Source organism: Coenobita brevimanus, chromosome 45 (assembly GCF_032717465.1).
Source record: "Coenobita brevimanus isolate Jiangsu-jjx chromosome 45, ASM3271746v2, whole genome shotgun sequence".
NCBI classification, from domain to species: domain Eukaryota; kingdom Metazoa; phylum Arthropoda; class Malacostraca; order Decapoda; family Coenobitidae; genus Coenobita; species Coenobita brevimanus.
The window spans coordinates 2,267,969-2,292,882 of NC_136998.1; the positions used below are offsets into that span (position 1 = coordinate 2,267,969).

The 24,914-nt window shown below is 43.0% G+C and overlaps 1 pseudogene; it reads right to left on the bottom strand.

The window, feature by feature from the left end:
• Positions 1-17,820: 17,820 nt before the first annotated feature.
• On the bottom strand, positions 17,821-21,488 carry LOC145398386 (uncharacterized; annotated as a pseudogene).
• Positions 21,489-24,914: the final 3,426 nt, after the last annotated feature.

Below are 24,914 nucleotides of genomic sequence, written 5' to 3' on the forward strand. Positions count from 1 at the left end.
GCAGAGCCCGACACAACTTGTAATAAGGACGCGCAAATGAAGCGATGGGGACAAACGGTCGACAATCCCGCACTGAATAACAGAAAGGACGACTTACTCTACTATAACGGTAGAAGGGGGGGACTGAGGCAGAACACGCTCGTGATCAAACATGCAGCAACTGTGCGTTAAAATTACACAAAGGATGATGAAATCATAGGCTATGTAACAATATATATATAAAAATACACACACACACACAGATATTAGGGAGCATGAAACAGTGAAAAGTTGTGATATGCTTTCGCTCGCTGGTTTCCGCTTAGGTGATGTAGCAGGAGAAATATCAGTGTTTTGCTGTTTGTTTAGCTGTCGCAAAGGAAGGTGTTGTGTGTGACTAATACTAGGCTCTCCCAGTCTGTAGTAATGTAGGCCAGTGCGATGCAAGCAGATGTGACTGGAGCAAGTCTTATACACAGAGCTGCATGTTAGTGTGTGTGTGTGTGTGTGTGTGTGTGTGTGTGTGTGTGTGCAGCTTCATATTACGTTGTTGTGTTAATTTGTGAACGCATCGTTGCTCTCTGCTTTGACACGATGGCAGTGTATATGGTTGCCATGTCGGGAGTCTGTATCCACCTGGTGATGATGCTGGGCAGGTCACTGCTCTTCCTTGCCTGCCGTCATGTTCTCCAGATCCTCTTGGAGGTGGTGTTCTCCTCTTTACTGATGGAGTAGTCCGAGGGACCAGAAGTCACCGTCTACCAGAAGTTTCAAAACACGTGGAAACATATCGACCAACAAAGCACACCACTGCCGTCGACATGACCATCCCGTTGCAGGTTCAGCCGTTGTGTGAAGAAAACTTTCAGTTTGCTGAAGCACTTCTGCTGGAACGGCAACATCAGGACGATTAAAAGGAGTTCTGAAACTTGCGATCACCTTCCTTGGGTCCACACCCAACAATCGCTCCTCCATCCAGTTCCAGGTGAGCCGCATAATGCTAGATGGATGGCAAAGACCATTTATGTTTTGAAAATCTGGATGTTCCTCTATCATTTCGAACTGCTTCGTCTCACATGCTAGTCTTTTTATTGACTTAGTCAGAAGGAAAACTTCCCGGTGAAACTGACGGACTTCCGTGTTTTCGTTGTGCCCTACTACGTGGGAGCTTGAGCTTGGTTCCCTGCCACATCAGCAGCTGCTGCCCTCCGCATGGACCTCACCCTCCTGAAGGAAATCGCACATGGCCCAAACCATCAAGGACGTTGGGGCCACAACCTTCATTTGTCACCTTTGCTGTCTGCCTGAGCTGGCAGCTGGACTTGCACTGTTTGACAGTGGGACGTCCAGTATGGAAAAGGTTCACCGTATAAACACTGTTGAGTTGAGGACTCGGAAGAACCGACCCTGCACCTGCATTCCTTTCCTAAGGATGTGAGGTAGAGCCTGTCGGAGTTCTTCACCAGTATGACAAAGATCGTGCTGCATCATCTGGTCATCAACTCGTTTTTGGATGCTGATCCTGTGACCTGGCCAACCACACAAGACTATGCCCGAGGAATGGAGCGTGTCGCCAAGCTGCTAGTGACATATGATGAAGCAGAGCATGGCGTGGTCGTCATTAAAGAGTTCACGAACATGGGCAGGACCAAGCTAGAGGATCAGCTCCAGGCCATGTTTCAAGTCTTTGAAGAACATCGACGAAAGGACCCAAAGATGGCAAACAAGCTTGATTTCCTGCACTAATACAATCCTTTAGTGTGTTTTATCACTCAGAGTGGTATATCCAGTGTGATCTTAAATTAAGCATTCCCCCCCCCTCCCGTTACATAGATGGAGAAATATTATTATAGAGCTGAAATTCAGTTTCGTTGCACGACCCTTAAATGATGACCAGTCCAGGAGAAAATTTGCAGACATTATTTCTCCTTCAACTGGAACATCTATGAGAGCGAGAAAAGAAATCCGACAACTTTATTTCTTTCTTCACTATATAACGTGATGCACCCTAATATATAGTACACCGTGATGCACCCTAATATATAGTACACCGTGATGCACCCTAATATATATATATATATATATATATATATATATATATATATATATATCACCCCTGGGGGTAGGAGGTAGGTTTTTTTTTCAAGAATACTCCCCCAGTATCCCTGCTTGTCGTAAAAGGCGACTAAAAGGGTTGGCGGAGGGTTAGTGCCCCTCCCCAGAAAACAACTAACTAAAAAAACAAACAAGAAGCCTCGGACAAGGACTGACCTAACGATGACGACCCAGGACCGGACAAAGGACTTGGTAATGGCTACATGGAATGTAAGAGGAGCGAATAATGAGGTGAAAGAGAGAGAGATTGTCCAGGTGCTTGAGGGTGCAAAAGTGGATGTATGTGGAATAACTGAAACAAAATAGAGAGGAGAAAGTGTGAGAGAATGGGAGTATGGATGGGGTATATGTGCAGGAGTAGGTGAGAATGAGAGGGCAAAGGAAGGAGTATGTATAGTTGTGAGTAAAGATGGAAGAAGAGCATAAGACAGTATGGATCAGTTGGGTCAAGGATTGTGTGTGTAAAGTTGAAAGTTGGAATACAAATGTGGGCGATTGTGTGTGTGTATGCGCCAATGCAAGATCGTGCTAGCAGAGTGAGAGAAGAGTTCTGGACAAATGTGGAAGTGTGCATGGAAAAGTTTGGAAGGAATGAGAGAGTGTTTTTAATTGGTGATATGAATGGTAAAGTAGGGTATGTGAAGGTGGATGGAATAGTTGGTGAGTGGGGTGTTCCTGCTGAGATAGATGAGAATGGCAGTGCGTTAGTGGATATTTGTGCTGGGAGGGGGTTGGTGATAGTCAATACCCTCTTCAGGCATAAAATGATCCACAGGTATACATGGCGAGTGATGAGAAGGGTGGGTGGTGAACTGAATGAAAGGAAGGCAATGATTGATTATGTGTGTGCGGATGAAAGGATGTGAAGATGTGTAATGGATGCAAGAGCTTATAGAGGTTGGGGGAGTGGACTTTCTGACTCTACTTGGTGGTGGCCAGAATTAGGATCCAAGTAAGATGGAGGAATAGAAGAAGGGAAAGACGAGAGGAAGGAGTAGTTGCAAGGAGTGTGGAAAGGTTACAAGAGGATGAGAAAAAGGCAGAGTATAAGGGAGAAGTGGAGGAACGATTGGGCAAAAATGAATTGGAGCAGATGGGAGACGTGGAAGGTGTGTGCAGGATATTTACAGAAGAAATATGTGCAGCATGTGATGTGCTGTGTGGGAGGAAGAGAAGACGGAGGGGAGTGCCAGGAACAGTGTGCTGGACTGAAGAGGTGAGACAGGCTGTAGCACAAAAGAAGAAAGCAAACAATGAATGGATGAGAAATAAGGGCGTGGAAGAAGTTCAGAGGCGGAAGAGATAGTTATATGCAGAAAGAAAGAGAGAGGTGAAAAGATTAGTAAGAGAGAGTAAGAAGAGAGTGGATGAGGAATATGGAAGGAATTTGAGTGTAAAGTGGTGGGACTGTAAGAAAATGTTCTGGAAAGAGGTGAAGAGAGTAAGACAGGGTGGAAGTGAGGTTAGCAGGGGAGTGAAAGATAAAAATGGTAGATTACTAGTGGAGAAGGGAGAAAAAGTGAGCAGATGGAGAGAACACTTTAAGGAATTGTTGAACATACAGGATGGAATTAATGTGAGTATAAGTGGCTGGGGAATGGCTGGGAGAAGGAGGGAGGTGAGAAGACAGGAAGAAATCAGAAGGATAGAAGTTGTAGAAGCAATGAAGAAAGTTAAATTGAGGAAAGCCCCAGGAACTGATGAAGTGTGTGGTGAAATGCTGAAGCATGGGGGAGAGATAGTAGTAGAATGGATGTGGAAGATGTGCAGATTGGCCTGGGAGGAAGGTAGAGTCCCGGAGGATTGGAAGTCAGGTATAATTATTCCCTTGTACAAAGGAAAAGGGGAAAAAGAAGTGTGTGGTAATCATAGGGGCATCTGTCTTCTTAGTATAATAGGAAAAATGTATGGTAGGATACTTATCGACAGAGTTAGAGAAAGAACAGAGGAATTAGTTGGAGAAGAACAGGGAGGCTTTAGGAAGGGAAGAGGTTGTGTCGATCAGATATTCATTCTTAGATCTTTAGTGGAAAAGTTTCTAGAGAAGGGAGTGAAGACGAAGGGAAGCTGAAAGGCTTGGTGGATGAGTTTGGGAGAGTGTGTAAAACGGAATCTAAAGGTGAATGTAGGGAAGAGTAAAGTGATGGTCTTTGAGAGAGGTGATGTCAGTGAATGTCTAGCGAGGTTGGATGGTGAGGATTTGGAATATGTGGGTACTTTTAAGTACTTGGGTAGTGTGATGAGTAAGGATGGAGGTTTGGAGGGTGAAGTGCTTGAAAGGGTACAGCAGGGAAGAAACGTTGCTGGTTCTTTGAAAGCAGTGATAAGAAACAGGGAAGTGAGCATGGAAGTGAAAAAGTTACTACTTGACAGTACTGTACTACCATCTATAACGTACGGAAGTGAAGCTTGGACGTTGTTGGAAGGACACAAGTTAAGAGTGAGAGCAGTGGAAATTAGTTATTTAAGAGGAGCCTGTGGAGTCACATGGAGAGACAGGCTGACGAATGAAGATATAAAGGAGCTTTGTGGTGTGGATGTGTATGTGATAGGAAGCGTTATGAGGAACACACTGAGGTGGTTTGGCCATGTGGAGAGGATGGAAGGTGAGAGACTGACGAAGAGAGTGTATGTGAGTGAGGTGGAGGGGGTAAGAGGGAGGGGGAGGCCGAGGATGAGATGGAGGGATGGGGTGGAGAGGTATATGAGAGGGGTGTGTGAGTTGGGAGCAGGGCAGTGAAATGGCGGGGGACAGGGCTACTTGGAGGCGATTTGTTTGTGGCCACCCAAACGGGATTGAGGCGTCTGGCAATATATATATATATATATATATATATATATATATATATATATATATGTATAGACAAACTAATATAAAGAGTGATTATTTTGTTATTTGTTTACATATTTATTTATCTAATTATTATGTGTAAGTAGTACTGTTATTTTTTTTTTTAACACAGACACATGGAACGAACTTTGACTTCGCCTGTGACATTAATTTTTTATTCTTTTCGAAAATGACTCACTTCGTTCTTGCCTTTACATGAAGCACTCCAGCAAGTTTGGCCTTAACTGGATTAAAATTTTGAAGCTACTTTTTTTCGGTCAAAATTTGAATATGCCCTGTGATTTCCAGCATTTGTGTGTGTGTGTGTGTGTGTGTGTGTGTGTGTGTGTGTGTGTGTGTGTGTGTAAGATATTGCAATCAATAAGTATGTAAGAGACTTTCCCTACTGGAAGAGAAACACTATTTATGTTTTCGTTTCGTAAGAGGAAGTAATTTCATCACGTTTTCACTTCATTAGATTTTTTTTCTAGTGTAAAAAAAGAGTGTTATAGTTATTGCGGGAAAAATCATGGAAAAAGTCACGAAAGTACTTTGGGCTGGATGGTCAGTATAACAGCCTCTGAAATGTTGACGGTTTGCACTCAACGTTTCATAAACATTCTCAGTTACTTCGCGTAATTGAAAAACCTCCATTAGGAAGATTAGGTTTGGGAAGTTAATGAGGGGTCAGTAGAGAAGCCAGTGAGTGCTTGGACATTACTGTGGTCAGAACAGAAAATGGCCAGTATTTATAGCGATGCGCAGACTACCTTCTTACCCTCTCAGACAGGTTGTTTGGTCTTAGTTTTTTTTTTTGTCATAAATACTAATGTCTGCTACTGCATTCTGTCGATTGATGGATGAAGTAAATGTTAACAAAGAAGAAATTAATAAAAACTTGACAACAATAGCAAAAAAAGCAGATCTAGGAGTAGGAAATAGGTAAACCCAAAACAGAGACAGCATACCCGGTACATTCAGTGAGTACGAAAATGTTTTTATAGAACTGAAGGATTATGATCGTATAGATAAGGGCAGAGCTACTGAAGCAGCGTTAGAGAAGAAGGAAGAAAGCCCTGAGGGGAATGAAAAGGGACAAGGAAGGAAAAAAATATGGTCTCACCACTCATCATACTAAAGATGCAGGTTACTTTACATTAAACAAACTAGAAAACTATTTAAGAAAAGCTCAGAAGTCAAAGAAGTCTACACATCATGGGGGGAGGGGAAGGAATGTACCTATGATATTGCTTCACAACTAAGGCAGTATTAAATGCACACAGAACTATCAGCCAATATATATTCTCCCTGCTCTATATAAACTATTCACAAATATAAGTTGATTTAATCCTACTGCAAATATGAAGCAGCTAAAGCTCAATTTGCTATTAGTTACTCGACGAGCAATTACCTAAGACACTGAGAAAAGTTCAGAATGTAAGAAACCTTTGCCAATGTATTTATGGATTATGGTAAAAACGTTAAATTCAGTTGAAACACCTGCAAGGATGAGTGCAATTCGAGGACAAAGTATAGAATTAATTTATGCTAAAGTATCGGAAGATATACGTAATGAAAGAAATACAACCAAAACTTATGAGAAAAGACAGGAAAACGACACCATTTTCCGCAAGGTATTCATTGCATGCCCAAAAGAAGTTTTCATAAATTTAGAGAGGGACGGCAAAGGAGCAAACAAAAACGATGAGCTGATTCTTCAGCTGCCGACGACAGTCCTTCTCAATGACTCAAGGAAGGAACTAGTACACATGATAGCTGATCTGAGTACGGCGTCTGAAAGTAGGCTTGAAAATGAATATGAAACACGTGACATTAAAGAGACATGTTCGGTCCATTCAAAAGAAACAGGGATGAAGAACAAGAGTATGTTGCTGATTACAAATCCCTATGTCAGGCAATACATGACTAGGAGATCAAACTGGAGTAAGAAATGATGGTGTGTTTTTGGTAAACTAAGTACCAACATGAATCTGAAACTACCCCTATGCCAGAGGAGAGGATTATATTATAAACAGTGAACAATATCTGCATTCATGTTTAAATCGGAAGCCAGGAGAATTAAAAAAAAATCATATAACTGTACACTCAGGAGTGTTCCAAGTGGAGTGTAATGGCCAATGTTCGGTGTTACATCGAGAGATAAAAAGTTGCTCGGATAAGGGAAATGGAGAGAATCGACGAGATAATCTATCTTTCTATCTACTGCCAGACGCCTTAATCCCCTAAGATGAGAGTGACCAGCCTCACTCATCCCTGAGTGCCATTACGTGAGCAATAAACCCCAACCTCCCATTTGATGTAAACTTGCACCAGCTCAATCCAACTGGAGCTCCTTAATTACCCATTAAACCACCAGCCACCAGAATTTGGTTATATAGTTACCACCCCGCATAGTGAATGGTTTCCTGGTCTACAGGGAACCATGTGGCTTCTCACTCACTGTAGAGTCACCCGTAGACAGAAGGAAGAGGAAAGAAAGAAGGGAAGGAGAGAAAAGGGCAGCCACCCGAGAGCAGCACTACATCGAGTGAGTGGATGGTGAGCACCAAAACCTACCATATATCTATATACAGGTTTATATATATATGGTATATGTATATACCGGTATATGTAAGGGAAGTATCATTTATATTTTACGATGCTTTCACTGTGCCTAGGTGAACTCCTTCGTCTTTTTCTGTCAACATGCACGTTTAATTCTTGCCAGATATTTTTTTCTCATTCTGCCTGTCCCAAATAAGAGCAACCATTTCCACCCCTCCAAGTGTCGTCCAACTGCTTTAACTTCCAGTATATCTAGTTTAGAATCTGTTATTAACAAGAATATTTCCAAGCAGCTTTCCTAACATGACTTTTCCAATCGTTAGTATTGGTTTCACCAGGGACGCTCCACTGGCGATCTTCTAACCTTCCTTTCAGAAGCCTCGTCATCCTCCTTACGGGACTTTGGCGAAAGGTTTGCCACTGCACTTCCCATCTCAAAGGCCTTTGTTCGAGTCCAACATAAATCTTTAATTTCCAGACTGCCCCATTACAATTTCTATCTATCTATGTCTTCATTTCTCGGTTCCTTTCTGGTTGTTCTATTATTGTTATTGTAGATGCCCACTGCTCCTCTCCTAGGGCTATTAATAGTGGTGTTCCTCAGCGTTTTGTCCTACCACCAACTCTCTTCCCTGTATTCATCAATAAATTTCTAAGCTGTACATCTCACCCTATCCACTCTTATATTGAAAACTCCACTCTTTACCTTTCTGTCCACTGCCAACAGCATCCATCCCAGTACATATGTCAACAAAGAAGGGAAGAGGCTATGGTACACTTAATGTCTGATTCTGATCATATCTCTGACTGGGGCAAAGGTAATTTTGTTGTTTTTAATGCATGAAGAACTTAGTTATATGCTCTGACCAATCAAAATCTACTACAGGAGTAACCTCCAATTTTTAACTATATCCAACTTAATCCTACATCATCCTTGAACGTATCTGGGGTTTCATTCTCTCGGAATTTGTCATGGGAAGATCATTTTACCTCTCTGCTAAAACCTGCTTTCAAAAGACTAGGTGTGCTAACCCGACTCCGTGATTTCTTTAGATCAGCACAGTTGTTGACTTTATACAGAGGTTTTATTCGCCCCTCTGTTGAGTACAACCCTCATGTGTAGGGAGACTTCCCACATTCAGGTCTTCTTAACAAGGTGGAGTCATAGGCTTTTCGTCTCATTAACTCTCCTCCTCTTACTGGCTCCCTTCAACCTCTGCCTCTTGGCTGCACTGCTGCATCTTTACCTCTTTTCTATCGCTACGTCATTGATCACTGCTCCTCTGAACTGTCTGCTTGCATCGCCCAACCACCACGGCGGACGCATGGTACCCATCAAGCAGCAAATTCTCATCCTATTATGTTCAGCTCTATCATGTAAGAGTTAATCGTTGCTTCCGATCCTTCATGCAAGCAACAGGTCAGTTCCAGAACTATCTTCCTCTGACTGTATTTCCCGCTGCCTATGACCTCCACTATTTTAAATGCAATGTGTCCAGGCATCTCGAAATTGACGGATCTTAAATTTGGCTCCATTATCTTGATTTTTTTTTTTTTTTTTGCTTTGAAGGAACATTCATGGGGACTTCTAGGCTTTGGTTCCATCTTCTTTGTGTATAAAAATGCGTGAAAAATTATCTTTAGCTCATTTTGTATTATGTATAGTTAGTTTACAACCAGTACATGCAGTTCAGCCATCGTGTTTGAAGTACTCATTCAAACATTTACGATAAATGAACACAACCCTGCCAAAGATTTGAAAAGACCTATACAGTAAGTATGTGCAGTACTAATGAATATGGAGGTTGTTTCCATCCTTCACTGCGTCAGGTCATCTCTGAGTTTTGACAGGAGGCAGCAGATAGAGTATGCTCATTAACAAGTCTTCATATTGACAGGGTTAATGGCGTTTGGTTCTGCTCACATTTTTACAAAAAATTTCCCTAAAGTGAAAAAGAAATAAGTAAGCCACGTTACCTCAGGCTAAATCCTCTTAAAGCATGCTTAAGGTAATGCAAAATATATATTTTCACACACGCCCCAAAGGAAACGAAGACGAGGGAAGAAATGTTACCTCATGACCTTCTCCTGGCTGCTCCCTCTCTGCCACTCTCTGGCAGCAAGTTGCTAAAGGTAACGAAATTATATTATGCTTATTGTTTGTACCATTAATACAACATTGTACTTTACATACACATACACCTGTTTACACACACACACACACACTCATTGAGGTCCCAAAGTTTTTACATTATTTATATATACAGTATAATTATATATATCTATATCTATATATCTATATCTATATATATATATATATATATATATATATATATATATATATATATATATATATATATATATGGATATAAGGAGAGAAATGGATAGATAGATAGATAGACAGATAAAATTAATAGACACTAATTACAGAGGCTCTTAAGGAGCTTCAAAGGGCAAGGTAAGGACACGAATGTCACACAGGACAAGGAGGCCAAACAGATGAGAACATAGGCTGTAAATAAATGCTTGACTGGCTAGTGTTGTGGGGCCTTGTGTCAGCCTGCCTGACACAGTGTATGTCAGTAACTCAACAGTTTAGTAATTCAGTGACAAAGGTGTTTATAGGCTGCCCTTCCGAGCGTTTGACAAGAATCATTTGCCAGCAGAAAGAATGATGCATAAAATATTATCGTTGTAGATTCATTAACAAAATGAATTTATGCTTACTTGGTCTGATACTTTGTGCTGTAATCTTAAGCACTGTAACAACCCCCTCTTCCAGCAAGTATTCATGTGTAGAATTGTGTTGTTTGGTGGTAACCAGGATATTACAGATAATTTACAACTGCAGTATAAGGCACCACTCTCTTTAAGCCACATAAAATCACCTAGTAGCTATTTGCCTATCTATCATCCATTATTACCTCTTAAGCAGTACTGAGGCGATGGCCTAGGCAGCCCGTTGTAGACACTTATGGCGAGATTGACAGGTCACAAACCCTTGAGTGGTTATTTGAGCAATAAGCACCAACTGGCTGTCAGATTTAATCAGATATTGGCCACAACTACTTGGGAAAACGTAACCACCAGGTCATGTTGAGACAGGTTACCACCCGATGTATTAACCCGCCCCATCCCGTCGACGTATGGGTACGTTGCAACGATTTGCATTTGCCAGTCCCGGCGACGTACCAGTATGTCGTGCAATTGCAAGGTCGCTAATTTGCACAATTTTCAATTTTCGCACGTGATTTTTCGTATGTATACACGGGACACCTTCCTCTATTCCTGTACAAGATACCAAGCAGGGACAATGCCTTACACTGCATAACCTCCCCCCTCCCCCCCTCACGACATTGTCTTGGCAAAGGACCTGTTACCAGTGACCTGGCTAGTAAAGTTATTCAGGGCCAGAGTGATTCCCCAATCGATGACAATGTGGAGGACAATGTTTACATAGCATTAGAAGAAGAAACAGCCAGAAATAATGATCAGGTAGTGTGGCAAAAATAGGTCAGGTATGGTGATTAGTTAGTGAGTGAAACAATGCGTATAATGCCTTTATTACTGCTTGAAAACCAATATACTGTCATACTACATATACATTCATACCAAGTAAATAAATAAATACCGTTTATGAGTGGATAAAATAGTTACCCTCCCATAGAACTCGTTTTCTTGGGTGCCAGCATGTTAGAAAACCCACTCAGGTAAGGAGGAACTCCTACCTGGATTGGGCACTTTAAACCTCAGGTGAGCGATTTCTCTATGAATTTTTAATGTTTCTCACCAAAAGCGAAGGTTTTAGCCAAAAAAAAAAAAAACGAAAATATCTCGGGACTGGGGGATGTCGGAGGTGCGGAAAACCTCGGGACGTGACGGGTTAATACTCACCTGGGTTATACGAAAAAATATAGCATGTATTTAAGTTGCGTGAATTCAGCCACACATCCTTGAGGTTTCACTGGGTACTTTGGGATATTAAGAGTATTTCTGGGATTAATTTTGTCTGTCTATAATTCTCTGCCTAAAGTTTGTATAAAAGACCAAAATACGTGCTCTACAAAGAATTATGTGTACACGCAAAACATATCCTTCCTTTAGCTTCCTTGAGTATTTTGTAATCAGTCAGATGTAAGAATGTCCATCCCAGCAGGTACTCAGGATACGCCAATGTCTATATTCCACAAGTCTCCTGATCCAGTGTTTAAACAGCACGATCACTCTCCCCCCCCCCCGTCTCTCTCTCTCTCTCTCTCTCTCTCTCTCTCTCTCTCTCTCTCTCTCTCTCTCTCTCTCTCTTCCACTCACATAGCACCCACACATTATTGTTTCTATTGATTTCATCATCATCATCGCCGTAAAACTACTGCCACAATTACATAAAAGATGGACAACATTCCGAAAAAGGAAGCAAGAGAGAGACGGACGGAAAATAAGTATCATCAGAGTGCCCAGCAAAATGAACTTTCTTCTTGTGTGATGTAAGGCGGAAAATACACCACAAGGTAATGTGACACCAGGAAACTGACATGCACGGTGTTCCGGACTGTTTCCCTTCCATTACCCAAGGAAACAATGGGATTTGGGGTAACTGTATTGTCGTTAATACAAGATTATACTAGCTGTAAATGTAATTATAATGAAAAATCTATCACAAGTAGGCCTATAAGAACCAGAAGTGTAGTAGTATCTGTAAAGTTATCTACCCCACAACTGAATGTTCAAATTATCCACCATAGTTTTTCCAGTGCATGCCACACACGCGTGATGTCCTTGCAGTCATTTGGGAGTACTGGTAGTGGAAGCAGACAGGCCGTTGTGCATTTCTTCCCGAATTTCAGTACTTGGTAGTTAATGGTTATTTGCCTTATGTTTGCACTTCCCCAATATGTGATGTAAGTTTAAATGGTATCGCTTCATAAACCAGACATTAGGGTTTTCTTTTTAAAGGGTGCAAAATGTAGCGATTTGTAACTGTAATCATAATTCGCATTTGACATTCAAACTCTAAGTGTATTGCAAATGATCATTGTAATAATAATTTTAATATGATTTGCAGTTAAAAAATTCAGGCAAATATTTGTATTTGTAACTGTAATTGGTATAACAAACTGTAATTGCTCCGACCCTGCAAATGGAAGTAGAAGGCACATGCCATATAATTTGGCTTCCTGTTGCACACAGTGTGCACTGGATTCCTATGATAACTACTACTACCACAACTACTACTACTACAACTTCTACTGCTTCTTCTTCTACTACTACTACTACTACTACTAAAACAAAGTTTATGACCAGGTCATCCATCGCGTCCAGCGTTCAGTATCTAGTCAAAACCCAATGACTGTGACCATGTATTGTTTCATTCAAGTTTCGTGCAGTTTTGCAATGCAGATGTCCTGTCAGAAATATTTCACCCCCATCTCCCTCCTGCATATTTTCCCATCTCTTGAATTCGTGGGCATACGTGTGTGTGGATTTGTTTGTAAGGGTGGGTGGGAGGGTGGGTGTAAGTGCATGTGGATGTAGGTGTAGTTGGGAGATGGTGTGGATGTAAGTGGATGTGGCAGTAGGTGAATGTGGGTGCCAGTGGGTGTGGTCATAGGTCAGCGATTCTCAACCATTTTCAGGCCGAGCGCCACCTTAACTGTACTCATATCCACGCCACCCCCCCTTCTCCCATTTCCCACCACCATCTGACTCCAAACACATATTTCCTAATTAGTGTTATAATTGTCATCGAAAGATCAAGTGGAAGTTAATTCAGGGGAACACAGACTGAATTATCCATTCTCCTGCAATCCACTATCCTCCTTTACGGGAGATACGGAGGGGGAGGAGTTGATGGGTGTTTATTTTTTAACAGGGTTACGGTTCACCTTGCAATATATGATTAATTTTGTGGTCTCTAATTTTTTTTTTTTCTCGAAATGACCAGAGAGAGAGAGAGAGAGAGAGAGAGAGAGAGAGAGAGAGAGAGAGAGAGAGAGAGAGAGAGAGAGAGAGAGAGAGAGAGAGAGAGAGAGAGAGAGACAGAGAGACAGAGACAGAGACAGACAGACAGACAGACAGACAGACAGAGGCCACGTGATAGACTGGGGGAAAAAACTTATCACACGGGTACAAAGAAAAATGTGCTTTGAAGACTCGAGAAAAGACACACTATGAATAGCTACTGAATATAAATCAGTGGTTCATCATGACACACATGCACACACACATATACAGAAACACACACACACACACACACACAAACACAAAAACACAAAAGCACACACACAAAAAACACAAACACATACACACAAACACACAAACACGCATAAACACACACGCACACAAACACGCACAAACGCACACAAACATATGCAAACACACACACACACACACACACACACACACACACACACACACACTCGTTCATGCCAATAATTTTCTTCGACTCACACATAACATCTTTGAGAACTGCTCACGCCCCCCCGGGGAAAGTGCCCCTGCCCTTACCGGTCAAGAACCACTGGTGTACAGGTATGTGGATGTGACTGTAATATGTGGATGTTGTCTTCCTGGGTGTGGGTGGGGATGTGGATGTGTGTCGATGCAGGTGGGTGTAAGTGACGGTGGTAGCGCGGGTGTAAGCGATGGGCGAGTGGTGTCAGTGTATGCAGCAGAGTAAGCATGTGATGGGCACAAGTCAGAAATGTGCTTGTGGGGTGTAAGTGAGAGCTACAAGTGCAAGGAAGAAAAAGGGAGACCTATCTTGAAAGGTTTAGGAAATATATAAATGAGATTTGGGAAAAGTTGTTGTGGTCACCAGAGATATCTATTTCCTCAGTTTTTTGGTGGGTAAAAAAGGTCAGGATGATGATGATGATATCTTCCTTCCTCCCCCTGTAAGAGTGTGAGTGTCGATAGCGGGTGTGTGAGGCGGGGAGGGGGAGTAAGTATGGATATAAATGTTGAGCAGAGCTTGCATGTCAGAGAGAGAGAGAGAGAGAGAGAGAGAGAGAGACTTTAAAAGAGAGATAGTAATTAAAACTGTAAACCTTGTTATGTTCGCGTCCCCGGTAGTACTATTTCCAGCTAACGACAAACGATATCATTCTGCTGAGAAATATATATAATAATCATAATGTAAATTCGGTTATCATTAACCATTTCTATGTACGGGAAGTCTAGTCGCGTTCTATTTCCCAGTTTCCAGCGTTCAGAGGAATCGAAGCTGTATGGTGAGCTCAGCAAGGGAGGTTACGAGCAGCCGGTACTACCTCCAGGAGAGCGACGAACTCTTCCCCTGGTTTACTCTTGCTATTTTAAACCTGCGTCACACGGCAGTACGAACGGCCACGAATCAGGATGACTTGCAAAAAAATTCAAATGTTTACGGTTCGCCCAAAATTCGACTGTATTCGCCTCTATTCGTCTCTTGATTCGGGAGAGTCGTGGGTGGGTCTGACGGGTGTCTGGGATGCGGCCAAGTTCGGCAATAAAAATAAGAGGCTCATTATTTTTGAGGCGAATGTTCGTGGGAAAGAAAAATTATTTTTTTTCTTCCTGGATTCGTGTAACGTTCGTTTGATGTTCGTGTGATTTGTGTGGGGATCTGTCGTGGTTTGGCTCAATTCGGCCAGTTTATCTTTCACCGAATTGAACACGAGTCACACAAATATCACTCGACTTACATCAAAATGCCAAAGGAACTGAAGCCGATTACTCATGTGAGCCTTAACCCCGGCCACATTCAGGATGAATGTCGTCCGAATGGCACTCAACTTGAACACGAATCACACAATTAGCACAGGAATTGGGCCAGCATGGCAACCGAATGGAACCTGATTAATCGAGTAAGCTTTCCCCGTAGGACGAATTCCATCCGAATTCCGCTCAATGTGCACACGAATCATACAACCAGCACTCGAAATGCGACACACTAGCACACGAAACGAATCTGATTATTCGTGTATCTCCTTTAACGCTATAGTAGGACGAATACCATCCGACTTGCACTCAACTAAAAAGAAAAAACGAAGTCCACACGTGACGCACTCCATTTGCGCGTGACTCACTCGAATTTGGTGGGAATCCACAGAAGTCGCGGCAACAGTGGGTCTGACGTGGCACTTGTCGTAGAAGCCCTCTTCTACCTTCTTCCAATTCCGGGGTCGATGGGCATATGAGTATGATGACCTCCTCCATAAACTTCTCTATGATGGCCTCACACGTTTCTCAGACTACAATAGAGAAGGTGTTGGGGGGCCACCCTGAAGTTAAGGGCCATGCTGTTGTAGGACTCCCCCGTGGCCAGGAAGTGGATGATCATGGCCAGACGTAGACCAGGCTCCAGGGGCTTCCTCATGTTGGTCTCCTACTTCTGGATCCTTCGTGTAAGGCACTTGAGGATCTCCTTGAACAATGCCTTATCCATCCTCATGAAGCTCCTGCAGGTGGTCTGGTCACTGTTGATAAGGGTCATAAGAAGGGCTTCGTAGTGGCCATGTAGAGGTCGTTCGACGATCCATTCCCGCACCCAACATGATCGTGTTTTGCGTTATTGCCTCCTCCTCCGTCGTCTCCTGAGTAGTAGCAGGTAGTACAAACTCAGCAGATTATTGTTAGATCTGACGCGGGTGTAGAGGGCTAGGGCTGTGGCAGCTTCGTCGTAGATGAACCTGTTGAAGATAAGCTCCACAGACTCCATGACGGCTAGTAGTGGTCGGCAGGGGGGCAGGTGATGGAATGGCTGGAAAGAAGGGCGCCCAAATATATACATGCCACAATTGCAGTCGTATTGGATTCGTGGTTGGTTCCAGTTATTTGTGTGATTCGTGTGCGTTTTGTGTGCATTGTTCAGCCTTCGTGTGCACTTCGTGTGGAAAACGACCAACTTCGGCTAATGTTCGTCATTGTCTGTGTGTTCGTGAGGAATGCATGAAAAGTTCGTGTTGAATTCGTTTGTTATCGTATTTTGTTCTGACTACGTTCGTATGATTCATACGGTTATCGTGTGGCGATTGTGTGGGGTAAATGGCCATTGTGTGGACTTCGTGTGGGCGATTTTTCGTGGCCGGTTCGGTCAATGACTTGCAGATTCCAAGAAAAGTGCAAGTCATCCCAATTCGTGCGGGTCCGTACTGCCGTGTGACGCGGGCTTTGGGACGACTTCGTACATAATTAGGAGTGATGGGTTACACACAGCCCATATTAATCCCTCCAATACGAGAGAGATTTCCTTAGCTGCATAATATAATATGTAGGTGAATAAACACGGGTCAGTAGGCCTCGGGGTTTACCCACTGAATACAAGAGGTCTTTCTTAAATATCATTTAATCGTCTGGTGAGTGAATGATTAAGGAATGCGTCTGCAGTTGGATACTTGCCTCTGAAGTATCAGTTACGGGCAAAAATTTTATGTAGCCGCCCATGTATGAAAAACAATATAGATAGATAGATATATATATATATATATATATATATATATATATATATATATATATATCGCCGACTGCAGAGCTGGATGTGAAAAAAGAAAACCCATCTATCCATTTTTATTTATTTTTTGTTCCATTAGAAGCTTATGAGCCAGGTGCCTAGCTATTCAGTCCCGATATTAATGATATGGGTGACGGGTTTAGATCGATGACAAAGTGTGAGCAGTAAACCACGAGGAACCCTTGGATTTAAACTATTACGGGTCCCATCCTGCTGGGGCGTCTTGCCGCACTAGATCACTAAAATTAATTTGGTTATGTTTCCACCTAACGTAATAAATGGTTTCCTAGGTTACAGGAAACCAGTTTGTTAGTGTCGAGTCACTTGATGGCAGCACCACATGTGACAGTAATAAAACGAAGCATTGCTCTTTTTCCTTTAATTGATGGCAGAGAAAACAAACTGGAGTAACACAGAATATAGTGTAGGCTCAGGGTCCCTGCAGTCTAACTAGCTCGGTGGCCTTCTCTCCACTAACATACTCTTTCACCACCCTCATACCAGCTAACCTCTTCCTCTACTACCGCCACCTGCCGTTTTGCTTCCCTACACCATGACCCCTCCCCCACCTGTTTAACTCCCTAACAAGCAGTGCTAAAGCCAAACTACTGACTCGTGAGACTCATAAATAATACGTAATATACATTACTCATACAACATAAATTGTACATTGTACATTACACATTACATTCCCCCCTGATTTCAAATCACACATTGAATATTATGCATAATACATTATGGTATATACGTTACCTGATAAACTAATCACGTACATTACACATTACACTTATTACATTGTAAAATATACTGTACATTATACATTACATTTCTCTAAAGCCTCCTAACCACACAGGTCACATAACCGAGGTCTTCTAATCCTTGAAGAATGCCTCGGCAGCTCACGTTCAGGCCAATTAACAGTTTCATCACGATCAGCTTCCACCACCTCATCAACTCTGGCAGGAAGCTGAATAATAAGTGCCTCGTCGTCAGTGTCCTTGGTGAAAGACTCGGCTCGAGTCCCGTGTGAGCTGCAACGATGGAGATCTCTGAAGTGGCGAGCTACCCCATCTACTTCGACAGCTTGGTCGGACACTACTCTCGTAACTGTACCCCTTTTGTTTCTTTCCTCACACCAAGCATTAGGTGGTTTTACCCAGACTTCTTCCCCAACCTGGTAGAGGCCGTCCACTTCTGGTTCATCCTCCCCATGGGGGTCCACATTGTGAACTCTGAGTACCTGTACAGCATGTTGGCTGGAGCTGTCGACGATTTGCAGTCATCCTGAGGCATCAGATTGTACAAGTACACTGCTTCTGCTATGGAACAGCTCTTCCTTGCAGTAATGACCTTTATAGTGCGATGACACCTTTTGACTATACCATTTCCAGAAGGAACATATGGACATCTAAAGCGGAGGCGCACACGCAACCGCACTGCAAAGTCTGCAAACAACCTGCTTCGAAAGGCTGTATCATTGTCTGTTAACAGTTCTTCTGGTGCCCCACGCTCACAGAACACTGCCTCCAACTGCTCAATAATGCTTGGACTGGTCTGAAGCCTCAGTCAACGCCAAATAGCAAACCACGACGGTCCAAAGTCAATACGAGTCAGATACGACCGGCCACCGTAGTGAGTAATATCCATGCCGACTCTCTGCCAAACTCTCTCAACACCCAGGCTTCCCTTTTTCCACTTCACAGGTGCTGGGTCAATGGACTGGCATACTTCACAGTTGGTGACAACAGTTTGCACCTGCCGCCTGGTGATTGCTGGGTTGGCTCGCCTTACAAAATAAAGTGTTCGTCTCACTCCCGGGTGACCTGCAGAATGATGTATCTTTGCAATCTCATCACTAGTTACGCCAATATCAGCTGCACACACAGGTCGTACAGCTGCAGGACAGGCAGTGGATACCTTCAGCCAATGCTGTGGCACACGTGTCAGGCTATCAGCTTTATTGCTAGTGGAAGGAACAAGAGTGACTGTCAGCTGAAGCCTGCACTCCTGTATCAATGACGGCACTATCCCTACTCTCCTTCGGATTAGCATCTCACTGGCTGCCTTGGTCTTGAGCCTGCTTCTTCCTGATAGACCATCTGAAATCCAGCAATGAACTGTTGAGGAATCAGTCAACAGCTCCACTTTCCTGATCTTCCAAGCCAAAGCAAGGTTCAGACCTTTTATGATGGCATCCAGTTCAGCCATTGATGTGACATGCAACATCCTTGCGCAGCCAGCTGGCGTCCTCAATAACGCATCCATCAATCTCAATTGCAACACCGAGTGCCAAGGAACTTGCGTCTACCCAAACCCTGGCCTCATCACCTTTGACGTCCCATTGTCCTCGCACGGGGTCATTCCTTCTGACTTCCTCCACAGTTTCTTCCAGTAAACCTCTTATCTCTCCACCAGTGATATCTTCATCCCAGCTCTCTGTAGCGCGATTCATTCTCCTCTTAATGAAGGACGTTGCTACCCACAGCCATCTGCACACAGGGTAGTGGCCCACCAGTTTGCCACAGTAAGAGAATACTGATCCCCGCATCAGCACACTTGGCACACCACCCACCTCATTATCCCTTCTCCAGACAAGATGTCCCTGTTCCCCCCAGACTCTCAGGCCTAACACCTGTGCTCCATCAGCAACTAGTTTGTGTGGCTTGCTCAACAGCCCGAAGTTCCTTAGATGTTCTTCCACATGACTGGCCTTGACAACATCCTCATTCACAAAGATATCGTCAATGTAAGCTGACGTCCCCCTTTTCACATTTGGATCTCGCAAAAAGTACACAGTTCAAAATTGCTTTCATTACCAGTGGTGCAATGTTTAAGCCAAAACCTATACGAGTCAAGCAATATCTCCGACCCTCAATAATCACAGTCTGGTATGGCCATAGAGATTCATGGATCCTGACTTGCAAGTATGTCTTTGTCAAGTCTATCACTGACACATTTATCCCTTGTCTGCGCCACTCCCGCAATCTGTCTGCACATACGTCTGAGTTTGCTGTGAATGCATCGATGTGCGAGTTTAGCTCTCTATAGTCCATTACGGGCCGTACTTTCCGTTTATTCTGTTGCATCACTGCCATTAATGAAATCGGCCCCTTGGGAGGTCCATTTTTTTTTTTTTCATCATATGGAAGCAGCCAGCAATCTCTGATCCATTTGTAACTCGTCTTCATAAAAACCTCTCACTTAATGTGGCACTGACTATGCCTCCACCTGATTCTGTAGAGCACCTGGCTCCTTGCCCCCCATCCACTTCCAAGCTGCTGTCCAAGAGTTAGTCTCAGGGTCATAAGTTGCGCTGAAATCATGCTCGTTGTCTCCCACCACAATGTTGGCAGCTGCATAGACTGATGACTCTTTTAACCCGAAGCTCACATCACCCTCCGCATCAACTGTAACCCCTCCAAGCACTGTGATGCCGTCCATTCCAAGAATAAACATGAAACCAAGGGGCATTAAAGAAGTCACATTCACACCGATGTTGGTTGAAGTTCCATTGCTAAGCTAGAGATGAACGATGCCTGTTCCTTTACACCGCCAATCCTCCCCACTCACTGTGACCAAACTGACAGCCCCTTCCTCCATGTCTTGCAACACGAGACGTGGGTAATGCTCCGTGAACAATCGGTGTCCACCAGCACACAATGCTAAACTCCATCCACTCTTAATACAGCACTTGGCAGTGCCTCACTCACTGGCCTTTTTGAGAGGAGGCTGGCGCTGACGCCCCCTCTCCACTGTCGTTTCCCGGACACTTGGAAGCGATTTGGCTGAAACCATCACATTGGTAGCATCGCACACGCTGCCGAGAGCGACCTCCAACACCCCTAGTTGCCCCTCCATTTCCTGTGTTACCTTGGTGGCGAGCAGTCCCTAGCGAGATGATTTGGATTGCTGCACACATAACATCTTCTACTGGTAGCAGCTGCACAAAACTCATCACCAGTCCTTGCTGAGGCACCGAGGCACATTTCTGATGCTTCAAAGAGTCTGTCATCCGATGACCTCCCTTGCCCTCGCAAGAATCTGGTCCAGGTTGAGATCTTCCATACGCGACCCCGCCCTCAGCAACTGACGAATATTCTCTGGCAGGCCAGCCACGAGAGCACAGGTGAGCGCCTTATCAGTCAATCCACCAAACAGGGATGCCAGGTGCCGCAGTTCTGCCAAGAACACATCTGGCGACTCACCACTCCGTAACTTCCTGCTAATGAACTGTTCATAAGCCTTGTATGGATCCACAGCAAATCCAGCCACTAACGCCTTCTTCACCTTCTCGGTTGTCTTCTTGTCTGTCTCTGACAGCTGCAGGTACACAGCGAAGGCATCCCCAGTAAGGTGGAGAGGGATCATGCTTGCCACATCCGTGACACCTCGTAGTTTACACACGAGTTCCAGTTTTTCCAGCCACTCCACCACAGACTGTGTACTGCTGCCGTCAAACTCCAGAATCAACTTCAGGTCAAAGTAACCCTCAGGAACCTTTCCTTCCATACTGCGTAAATAGCTTGTGGCAGTAATAAAACGAAGCGTTGCTCTTTTTCCTTTAATTGACAGCAGAGAAAACAAACTGGAGTAACACAGAATATAGTGTAGGCTCAGAGTCCCTGCAGTCTAACTAGCTCGGTGGCCTTCTCTCCACTAACACATTCTCTCACCACCCTCATGCCAGCTAACCTCTGTCTGCCTATACTACCGCCACCTGCCGTTTTGCTTCCCTACAACCATGACCCTGCCCCCACCTGTTTAACTCCCTAACGAGCAGTGCTAAAGCCAAACTATTGACTCGTGAGACTCATAAATAATACGTGATATACATTACTCATACAACAGAAATTGTACATTGTACATTACACATTACACAACATCAACTGATTGGATTTTGGCAGCACCACCTACCACATTCCATCTAAATAAAAATATTAACATATTTCCACCCAGTGTCCTCAACAGGGGATGGAGCTCTGAATAAGAAAAGAACCTCCAGAGTAGGGACCCATGAGCTTCATGACTATGCACCGACAGGTGGAGAGCGGTATGCTTAGTACCCGTCCGGCAGAATCCCTTGCACAGGAACCCTGGGAGCTAATGAGTTAATAACAAGGAGTAACCAGGAAGGGTAACACCTACGTCCAGTCCTTATCTAATTGCTGAACATATGGCCTTCCCCTTTGACCTTGAAATTTGAACTTCCCTAGTGACCTTGAATTTTGACTGGGTTCTAAAAATCATTCCTTTAACCCAGCTTGATCGGTGAATGATTATTATAAAAATAAAATTCCTTTAACAGAGTACAAAGGAGTACAAAGGAAAGCAAACAGCAACAGACCTTATGGTCCTTTCGAGGCTGTTTGGTACAGAGAAGACTATGACTACAAGATCTAACTCTACATGCTGAACGATAAGGATAGTAAAGCAAGAAGGCTCCCCCCACCTCCAAACCCTCCAGCCAAAACTGGCAAGAAAAAGTGAGAAAAACCACCACTCAGCATGGAGAAACTGACATGGAAATTTCATAGGAATGACTGAAAAGGAAAACTACATTCTATAATACATTATCTATAAGCTACCAGTATGAATAACCTGAAAAAGAAAGTAGTAAAGTACAATGAGTAATCAAGTAAATAAATAACTAATGCATGTCGCTGTACGGGTACGTTTAGTTGACGAGACATCTGCGGACACAGTGTGGAAATTGCACAATGCACAGTGTGGATATTCAGGGGTGGTGTGGCAGCCTTGCCTGGCACTATTAAAGTAGGCAGCAGTCAATCAGGCCCCAGCTCCATTCATTCCACTGAGACTAGGAACTTTCCCATGCAGGACAAGCAAACAAGTCACCTTCTGAAGCAGTGACCCCTGGTACATTAAGAAAATCCAGATGGTGGCCACGTAACTAACAGGGACCCTCAGTGATCCACAGCCCATCACAGGTGCATATCCTAGTCTGTGCATATACTATATTTGCATTTAATAAATTGATCCAGGCTCTAAAAAACTGAAATAAAATAAAACAGAAAATTATATGTCCACAAGTGCTTTATTCAGGAGTAAACATATTAAGCTGGGGGTTAGATGCCAAATACTTATCCAGGCGACCTTTAAAGGTTTGTACTGTATTACACTCTATTACGTTGGAGGGCAGATTATTCCATATATTCACAACTCTATTGAAGAAGAAATGCTTAGCTTCATGCGACTGGAATTGTTTGCCAATTATTTTATGCCCATTGCCTCTAGTGTAGTTCGAGTGATCAACTGTGAAGTATTTATCGACAGCCATGTTGTCATGTCCTTTGAATATCTTCAATACTTGAATTAAATCTCCTCGTATCCTCCGTTTTGTTAGGGTAAAGAGATTCAGGGCTTCTAAACGTTCCTCGTATGGTTTATTTCTCAATCTAGGTATCATCTTTGTCATCCTTCGCTGCACTCTTTCAAGTTTTTCCATATCCTTTTTATAATACGGTGACCAAAACTGAACGCAATACTCCAAGTCCGGGCATACTAAGGAATTATACAAAGTGAGGACGATATTATCGGATTTATATTCAAATGCTCTGCCTATGAAGCCAATCAATTTGTTGGCTTTTTTCACAGCTTCTGTACATTGTTTGCTTGGTTTCAAATCATTTGTTATTATAACTCCTAAGTCTTTATCATGGTTTACCTTATCAAGCTGGACATTATTCGTGCTATAACTTCCTCTTACATTTTTACTGCCAATGTTTAACACTTTGCATTTATTAGTATTGAAATCCATTTGCCAGACTTGGGCCCAGTTAAACAGTTGATCAAGATCTCTCTAAATTGCCTGTCTTTGCAGTGCTGTATCTGTTCTGTTATCTATTTTAGTATCATCAGCAAATTTTGAAATCTTACAACACAATCCTTCGTCAATATCATTCACATATATTAAGAAAAGAATAGGACCTAACACTGAACCCTGTTGCTCTCCACTTGTAACGTTTATCCAGTCTGACTCTTTTCCATTTATTACAACTCTTTGTTTTTGTCCGGTGAACCAATATTCTACCCACCTGAGAACACTGCCGCTGAAACCGTGTGCCTTTAGCTTCTGAAGGAGTCTTTAGTGTGGAACTTTGTCAAAAGCCTTTTGAAAATCGAGGTAGACCACATCAACAGATTTAGTCTCGTCATACATGTTCAGTATATCATTGAAAAAGTCCAGCAGATTAGTGAGGCAAGAGCGATTATTATGAAAACCATGTTGCAAATCTTTTATGAGATTGTTTGTTTCTAAGTGTTTTACAAACTTGTCTCTGATAATAGTTTCAAGCAATTTCCAAACCACCGATATTAAACTAATTGGGCGGTAGTTTTCTGGTTGGGCTCTGTTGCCCTTTTTGAATATTGGGGTTATGTTAGCAAGCTTCCATTCGTGTGGCACTTCACTGCTCTTAAGTGATAAGCTGAAAAGTTCAGCTAAAGGCTTTGATATTTAATTCTGTAGTTCCTTTAATACACGTGGTGATATTTTGTCCGGTCCTGGTGCTTTATTCTCTTTTAATCTGTTTTTTGCAAGCAGTACGTCGCGATCGCTGACTGTAATGTCAGTGATTATGTTGCCCTCTTCTATAGGAATGGGGGAAACAGTAGGAATTGTATGTATATTTTCTGTTGTAAATACTGACGTGAAGAAAGTATTAAGAATTTTCGCCATCATAGTTTCATCATCAGTGTGCTCTCCGTCATCTGTGACTAAGGGACCGATTGATGGAGTTATTACCTTTTTGCTTCTTATGTAACTGAAAAATTCTTTGGGATTTGATTTATTAATACTTGCAATGTGTCTCAATATTTTTCTTACTGCATTTAATTATTTTTTGGCTTTTCGTCGAAGGGCATCGTATTCATTTTTATCACTTTGACTCTTTGTGGTATTATAATTCTTATATG